Genomic DNA, 9,004 nt, shown 5'->3' on the forward strand with positions numbered 1-9,004 from the left:
TAGTTAAAGCCTGAAAGAATGAGAATGGCCACATACCTGCAAAGCGATATCTCAGTGTTTTTCAGCAGTCTGGAATAATTTCTTCTGGCTATCCTGTCCCTTCCTGTAAAATGCCTCCATGAAGCTTTGCAGACTACCAAGAACCATGACTGGTGGAAGCACAGACATGTTTATTTTTAAATAGTAACTAGTATTATGAAAGAGTTTAAAGAAGTTTCCAGAAGTCCTTAAATCATTTATGTGGAAAAAAAAACCAATAAAAGCAAACTAGGATCCTAGTTACGTGGGAGGGAGAAGAGAACAGTCCTCAAAGTTGGGAAACCTTAGGTGTACTATTCATTCATTCAATTGTATTTATTGAGCATTTACTGTGTCCAGAGCACTGTACTAAGCACTTGGAATGTACAATTCAGCAATAAAGACAATCCATGCCCACAGTAGGCTCACAGTCTAGAAGGGGGAAGATAGACATCAAAACAAGTAAACAGGCATGAATAGCATCAATATAAGTAAATAGAAAACAGCGTGGCTAAGTGGAAAGAGCATGGGCTTGGGTCAGAGGTCATGGGTTCCAATCTCAGCTCCACTGCTTGTCAGCTGTGTGACTTTGGGCAAGTCACAACTTCTCTGTGCCTCAGTTACCTCTTCTGTAAAATGGAGATTAAGACTCTGAGCCCCACGTGGGACAACCTGATCACATTGTATCCCCCCAAGCACTTAGAACAGTGCTTTGCACATAGTAAGCGTTTAACAAATGCATCATTATGATTATTATATATACCGATCAAAACAAGTAAGCAGCCATCAATATAAATAAATAGAATTATAGATATGTATATATTTACACAAGTGATTTGGGGTGGGGAGAGGGGAGTAGAGAAAAGGGAGCAAGTTGGGGTGATGCAGGGGGGAGGGGCAGCTGAAGAAGAGGGGTGCTTAGCTTGGGAAGGCTTCTTGGAGGAGGTGAGCCAACAGTAGGGCTTTGAAAGGGGGTGTGTGATTGTTTGGCCTATTTGAGGAGGGAGGGTGGGAGGGCATTCCAGGCCAGAGGTAATAATAATAATAATAATGATAGTATTTGTTAAGCGCTTACTATGTGCAAAGCACTGTTCTAAGCGCTGGGGGGATAAAAGGCGATCAAGTTGTCCCACGTGGAGCTCACAATCTTAATCTCTATTTTACAGATGCGGTAACTGAGGCACAGAGAAGCTAAGTGACTTGCCCAAAGTCACACAGCTGACAATTGGCAGAGCCGGGATTTGAACCCATGACCTCTGACTCCAAAGCCCATGGTCCTTCCATTGAGCCACACTGCTTGGACAGGGGGTCGACGGCAGGACAGGTGAGAACGAGGCACAGTGAGAAAGTTATTCATTCAATCATATTCATTGAGCATTTACTGTGTACAGAGCATTACACTAAGCACCAGAGGAGCTCAGAGTGTGGGCTGGGATGTAGGAGGAGAGAAGGGAGGTGAGGTAAGAAGGGGCCAGGTGATGAAGAGCTTTGAGGCCAAAAGTGAGGAATTTTTGTTTGATACAGAGGTTGATAGGCAACCACTGGAGATTCTTGAGGGCGGGTTGGGGCAGGGGGCGGGGGTGGTGGTGGTGGTGACTAGCCCAAAACGTTTCTACTCAATACTAGTAGAAACTAGTACAATGTTTTCCTTGAGAGGAAGCGTGTCTATTATATTTAAACATTTCTAATATGCTCAACTGACCAAAATGCAGTTAAGTAGGTGTAACCTGTGCAACATGAAGACATAGGACAAGTCTAAGAACATTACCAAAAATGTTACTCCGTATTTGAAAATCTTTCAGAGGCAACTGACACCTTCAGCAGAACAAGATTCTAGACACCACCTAGCAAACTGAGCTGCTCTGAAAGATTAATCCATCAACATTGGAAAGAATCACCATCATCTTATGGCCAGTTTAAAGCTGAGTTGTAGGCATCTTACCTGACCTTTCCCGCATAAACGATGGAATAAATATTGAATTATTTCTACTAGGTATTTCAGTCTTCCTACAGGCTTTCTTCTCCAGGAAGCCTTCACTGACTTCTCTGTCATCTCCCTAGTCTATTTCCCCTCCCTACTGTGTCACCTGTACACTTTAGTTCACACCCCCTGAATACTTAGGTACTCACCCCATCCCCCACAAAACTCAATATTTATTTAGCACCTAATGTATGCAGAGCCTTGTATTAAGCACTTGAGAGAATAAAATTAGTAGACAAAAGCACCAACCTCAAGGCACTTACAATATTTTGTGCTGCAACAGGACCTTTATTACAGTCATACTAATCCACCAGGAAACACTTCCAACACACTGGTGCATGAACAGCTTTGAAAAGAAAAATTTTTGAGATCCTCAACTGGAAGCATGTAGCATTCCCTGCTAACATGTGTGGTTTTTCTGACCAGAATTAAACCCAGAGTCATCTATATGAAGACTTGGACACCCATCAGTATCTCCAGGGTCCTAAAGCCCTCAAGTATATTATTCTTGTTCAAATAAGAGGTCTCTTCGGAGGGCTTGAGAAGCAATGGGGCTTGGTAGATAGAGAACAGGCATGGGAATGGGAGTCAGAAGGACCTGGGTTCAAATCCCAGCTTTGCCACTTGTCTGCTGTGCGACTTTAGGTAAATCACTTCGCGTTGCTGTTTCTCAATTACCTCATCTGCAAAATGGGGATTTAGACTGTGTCCAACCTGATTAACTCATATCTACAGTGCCTGGCACATAGTAAACACTTAACAAGTACCATAAAAAAAGGCTCACCGTGAGCCCAAAATGAACCCCATAAACCACTAACAACATTTCTTTGTTTTAAAACTAGGTACACCACAATAGCAAAGGAATCATCTGGTTCTCAAGGTTTAGTTGCTGGAGCTCAGAGAAAGTATTCTGACTCCTCTATGGTGGCCTACTTTCCCTCGTCATGGGACTTCTGAGTCCAGCAAATGATACTTCTAATAAATAATAAAGAAGCTTGCTTATTCTCTTTGATTATACAGCAGTTATGAACAAAATCCATTTGAAAGATCCCATTTCCCCAAAGCTAACACAATAGAAGACAGCCTCCCCTAAAAAATCTGCACTTCCCCACAAACCAGTCCCTTGTGGTCATCTATGACCGGGAGTCTTCTGGACATAGATAATTGATGAAATACACACCTTCCATGCAAAATTCCAGTCTGGTTCCTCACCTCAGGTGGCCCAGCCTGAGGTGTGTTTCTGGGTCTGGATCCACCCAAGGCTTAGGTTTCTCTTAGGTCTTCCCAGAAGCTCTCGGGGATTTTCTGCCCAAACCTTATTCCTTCCCTGGTGGGATCCTGACAGAGACTGTTCTGCCTCCAGGCTCCCTGACTGCATGCTCCCAAACTACTTCAAAACGTCCCTGGGGCTTCTTCCTAGTCATCATCATCATCAATCGTATTTATTGAGCGCTTACTGTGTGCAGAGCACTGTACTAAGCGCTTGGGAAGTACAAATTGGCAACATATAGACAGTCCCTGCCGAACAGTGGGCTCCTCACTGAGTCGTCCACCCCTCAGCGTGGCTCAGTGGAAAGAGCACGGGTTTTGGACTCAGAGGTCATGGGTTCAAATCCCAGCTCCACAAGTTGTCAGCTCTGTGACTTTGGGCAAGTCACTTACCTTCTCTGAGCCTCAGTGACCTCATCTGTAAAATGAGGATAAAGACTGTGAGCCCTCCCGTGGGACAACCTGAACACCTTGTAACCTCCCCAGTGCTTAGAACAGTGCTTTGCACATAGTAAGCGCTTAATAAATGTCATCATTACTATTATTATTCTGCACCAGTTGGTGCCACTAGACAAATCACTGCCACACAAACCAAGCCACCTTCACAAAGAGGGATGGATCCAGGAGAGAGCAATGCTTAGTGCAAGCTTTTGAGCTTCTTTCCATGGGTCCAGCTTAGGGACTAGCTGACCAGGGCCTTCACAGAGTTACTGACCTCTGAGACATGTGCTCACAAGCAAACACACACACACACACACACACACACACACACACACATTTGAAGCTGTTTAGGAACAGCTTCACTGTACTTTTGGAAGTTTGTAAGGTTTGAGGAAGGATATTGATTTCTCACAAACATTGCCTGTCTTTTCATCTCTGTGTCCAAGTACTTTACTGTGCCCAAAGACTGACAGATCTTCCATCCAATCAGAGATAACAGACACATTCCCTGCTCACATCCCAATGGGTGTTCCGCAATCATAAGGCTGGCTAAACGAGGAGCAATCTCACTGAATTCTTGGCTGTTTATATACACACGTAATCCATGGGGTAATAATTTGGTGCGTTTCTCCTCTTGGGTCATCAACAAAGGGATACTTCGTCCTGTTTTCCCATTCCAAGAATTTGGAGGCTGTAGGTTGAAGGGATTAGAGATCATCTCCACTGTCAAATCCAAGTATAACCAGGGGCTAGATCACCAGAAGCAGTGCTCTTCAGCTCTTTTAAACCCTGCTAATGTTAGATAGGCAGTTAGCATTTCACTTTACCTCCTGCAGATTGGGGAAAAATATTTTCCAGCTGACAATTTTTAAAAGGAACATTTGTCCTTACAGATCTACCTCACCATGAACTACATTGAATGGGAAATTCCCTTAAGTCTTTGAGATGTTATTTGGTAATCTTTCAAGAAACTTCTACTCCTATAAATTGAACCTACTTAAATAGAAGCAATTTTTCCAGAATCCACCTCCAAAATTTGAACGTGAACATATACATGCCTGACTAAGGATACACTTTCATTCCCATGACAGTCTGTTCTGTTTATATTAGTCTCTCACTATTCCAGAACACTTTAGGTTCTGAGAGCTCAAACCCAAGACAGCCTTTGACATCTTCTAAAGCTTATACAGCCTACCAAAGTCCTTTCACTCCCCATTTTTTCTATTGGGCACAAAGATGAATTGGAAATAGATCTTTAGTTCTGTCTATTTGGGTGATCTTGCCACAATTTAAGTCCTAATTAGTTTAAAATGTCATTGGGCTTTAGAAGCCTACAGTTGAAGCAAAGATTCTCAAAGCCAATGAGAAAGTTCTTGTAAAGAGCAGGTAAATGTCTCAAATTCTGATCGCATTTGTAAGCAATAGGGCATTTTCTGGGTTTTCTTATATTGCTAGATCAATGTTTTTAATGCTTAAAGAGAATTCTTCTTCAAGAACTTGTTCTTTATTAGAAAGAGTTCAGCATTTAATAGCACCTGCAGTCTAGACATTTTATCTTGAAAAAAGTTTGAATCTTGAAATAGGTTTTTTTGCAAACCCTTGTAGGAACGATTTATACTGGCAGCTTTTGCCTAGGCTCTGGGAAGGATGATTGTAATACGTTTTATAGAGGAGGGAGTTTCAAATCCCTAAGACAGCTGAGTGTGACATAGTCCTCAGAAACTGTGACATTTCTTTCGGTGTTCTCTACAATTGAGTTTCCGCCTGGAAGAACCTAGCCTCACAAACGGTAGAAGAGGAGGGTAGAATTCAGATTATCATTCCTTGCTTCTTAGTACTGACAGAACTATTAAGATTCATAGAGTAACAATGTATCTAGTTCTGGATGTACAGAGTCACAGCAATTTGATTTCAGATGTTCTGGGGACTCTGAATATCTCAAAGTGGGTGGAAAGGGAATGGACAAATGACAAAAACAGTGGGGAAGTTGAAGTTTGATTAACATAGCAGAGCATAATCCCAAGCACAGAGTTCCTCCCATCCCCGAACCTCAATGTCACACGGGGCCTAAGGAGGACACTCGTCCTTCCTCTTACTATCCAAAAAGATTTTCACATGCATCTGACTAACCCAAGGTAATAAGGATCTCAGCTGCCATCAATAGAATCCCCTTTCCTCCCTGACCTATTCAATCTCAGGGTATTCATTTCCTCTTTCTAGCCCAGTGACGAAGTTTTACATTCATAAATACATGTACATATTACAAACGAGAGACACAGCATGACCTAGTGGATACAGCACAGGCGCGAGAGTCAGAAGGACTGAATTCCAATTCCAGCTCCTCCACTTGGGTGCTATATGACCTTGGGCAAGTCACTTCAATTCTCTGTGCCTCAGTTCCCTCATCGTAGAATGGGGATTAAGAGTGTGAGCCCCATGTGGGACAGGCACTCTATCTGATCCAATTTGCTTGTATCCAAAGCAAGGGAAGGGAAGGAGAATAGGATGGGTTATTCTCTCATGCCATCAAGTCATGTCCAACCCATAGTGATGCCAGACACATCTCTCCCAGAATACTCTACTCTCCATTTGTGATCGTTCTGGTAGCGTAACCATAGAGTTTTCTTGGTAACATATGGAAGTGGTTTACTATTGCCTCTTCCATGCAGTAAATGCGTCTCTGCCCTCGACTCTTTCCCATGCCACTGTTGCCCAGCATGGGTGAGTTTTGACTTGTAGCAGATTGCCTTCCACTCGCTAGCCACTGGCCAAGCTAGGAATGGAGTGGGTATGCCTCTGCTTGACTCTCCCTCCCTTAGTCAAGACTGGTAGAGTACTGGAAACTCTCCAGGTGAGACCCTGAGAGGGGATAGAGCCTCTTAAGAACCCCCCATTTGGTGAACTTTCCCTTTGGTCTCTGTAAACCATTATGATATTTTACATGCTTTAAAACACCCTCAGTAAAACATCCATGAACAAATTTCTCCCAAATTAGCCTCTTTAGTTTTGCTAATAGGAAGCTCTATTGAATCAATTTTCCTCACAGAATAGCATGATCTTAGAAATAAGACAAGTTAACAAAAAGACTGATTCATTTTTCAGAAGCTTTCCTCTGTGATTACCAAGGTTGTAGAAGCATGTTTAATTATCAATGCCATGAAATAAAGCAGTGTCTTTTCAGGTTCTCATTCTACAAGACTCTTGAGACCGTCTCAAGTTGTCAAATTTTACCCTCCCTCTGCTTTTGTTTTTACTTCTCAGTTTGCATTATTTTTCCATTAAAACCAATACAAGGGCAGTACTGTGACCCTCTTATGCTCTTTTGAATTTGTTTGACAAATATCTGTATCCTAATATTCCAGATTGAAGTTTTAGTCACTTGTTCACATGACCAGCTTGTGAGATTGTTGCCGTAAAGAACAATATCATGACGAGATAGAGTAACTCAGGAAATCTTACCCACATAAAGATGTAGCACCATGTTGCATACTGTGAATATTTCACTCACAAAGAATCGGGGTTTCTCAGCACCTCAAAGCAGGTTTTTCTTCCCATGGGAAAATCTCCCCATGGTTTTCTTTAGGCAACCAGTTCTGGATCCGCCAGGACTCATTACATTCATAAGAGTAGAAATGATGATAATTAAAAATTACCATTCTAGAAAGGTGGATGATTCTCCCCTCTCTGTCAACTCACTTTGCTTCAGCCAAGAAAGTCTATTTTTTGGTCTTCTTCCATACTCAGTAAGGGAAAACTTCCATGGGTAAAGAGAGGGAAGATATGTCCACATTCAAGTTATCAGATACTCCAACTTCTTTTTTTATTGCAACAATGGTAGTAATTTTGATCAGCCAGAATGCCCAGAAGACAAAAGAATAGAAAGTACATGTATAAGCAAACAAGAAAACAGGATACATTTAGCAGTGAAAAAAAAATAGCAAAAATGGATCATTTCCCCCACATTGAGTTTTCCTGCCAAGTGAGCCACAGTTCATTATTTACTTACAGTGACTGCTCTGACTTTTCTGGTCCAAGGCAGGCTCCTTATAGCAGCATCAGATATCCTGAGACCCCAAAGGCTAAATCCAGCAAGGTCTCCTACAGAGGAGTCACCTGAGAGTTGATCACAGAGCATGGCAGGCACTTTATGGTAGTGACCCCATGTCTCTTCCAACACCAATAACTGTATCAACGAATTCAAAGAGAACAAGGGAAACAAGAGCCAGGTTATAATCCCAAACTGGGCATTTGCCTACTGGGGGGCCTTGGGGAAATAACGGCTTCTCTGAGCTTCAGTTTCATCATCTGTAACATGGGAATTAAATTACCCATTCTCCCTCCCCTTTCAACTGAGCTGCATGAGGGTCAAGGACTCTGAGCTAAATGTTAGGATATAATATATGGTCAGGAATTAGTTCCTGGCCCTCAAGGGGCTCCTAGTCTAGGTATAAAGTTGGGAAAAGGGGACTGGAACCTAAAATTTGTTTCCCTTTATTTAACCAGGCTAAGACATCTCAATGTTTCTAATCTACAACTAAAACGTTAATTATACTAAAGGCAGAGAAACAAAGCAGCTCATGCTAGAAAGGAAACTCCATAATGAACCAAGAAATCTCCTAAAGCTTCACCTCAGTGTTTAAGACTTATTTGTCTTTCTAAAATACTGAATGCATACAAAGGGAAAAGAGGAATAGGTCGATAAGTCTACTTGAATAGCCTAACCGTGATTAGGAAACTCAGTCCCCTTCTCCTTTCTGCAACCTGTGGATTGACTGCTCACAAGAATCTCTTTCTATTGAGGAAGAAAGCTGGTCCTGCTGTCAGTTTCACACTGACATGAAGCTGTCTCAGGAGAATTTTCTTCCTGTCATTCTAACAACTAATAAACTAAAAGTGTCTTTTGACAGTCCCTAGAGCTTAGGAAAAACTCATTTAAGAGACTTATTTCTTACATGTCAAAGCTAGCTTTCACAATGTGACCTGCTCTATCCCTTGCAAGCACTTCCACTTTACAAGGGGAGTATTCATTCACAAAATAAATAAATAAATAAATAAATAAATAAAGTCAGTTCTGACCAGCATCTAGTGAAGGTGAATGTGGCTTGGTGGCAAAGAATAGGCCTGTGAAATGCTCTGGTATGTTTAACATAGCTGATATATTGTAGAGTCTGACATCTAACAATTCTAAGGAAACAACTAAGTAGAAGAGGTCAAGACCCTCCTGATTCTCCTTTTCTCTTCTCAGGGATGCTTTGGTCTTGCCCTTAAATCATTCCCTCTTTCGACTCCATTTTT

The 9,004-nt window shown here is 42.0% G+C and overlaps 1 non-coding gene across 1 annotated transcript; it reads right to left on the reverse strand.

Annotated features, from left to right (window-relative positions):
• Positions 1-6,440: 6,440 nt before the first annotated feature.
• LOC119940509 lies at positions 6,441-6,578 on the reverse strand. The gene has a single exon (XR_005454983.1). It is a non-coding gene; the product is annotated as a small nucleolar RNA SNORA7 (small nucleolar RNA).
• Between the last annotated feature and the right edge of the window lie 2,426 nt (positions 6,579-9,004).

The sequence above is a fragment of the Tachyglossus aculeatus genome, chromosome 18, assembly GCF_015852505.1.
Source record: "Tachyglossus aculeatus isolate mTacAcu1 chromosome 18, mTacAcu1.pri, whole genome shotgun sequence".
Classification (NCBI taxonomy): domain Eukaryota; kingdom Metazoa; phylum Chordata; class Mammalia; order Monotremata; family Tachyglossidae; genus Tachyglossus; species Tachyglossus aculeatus.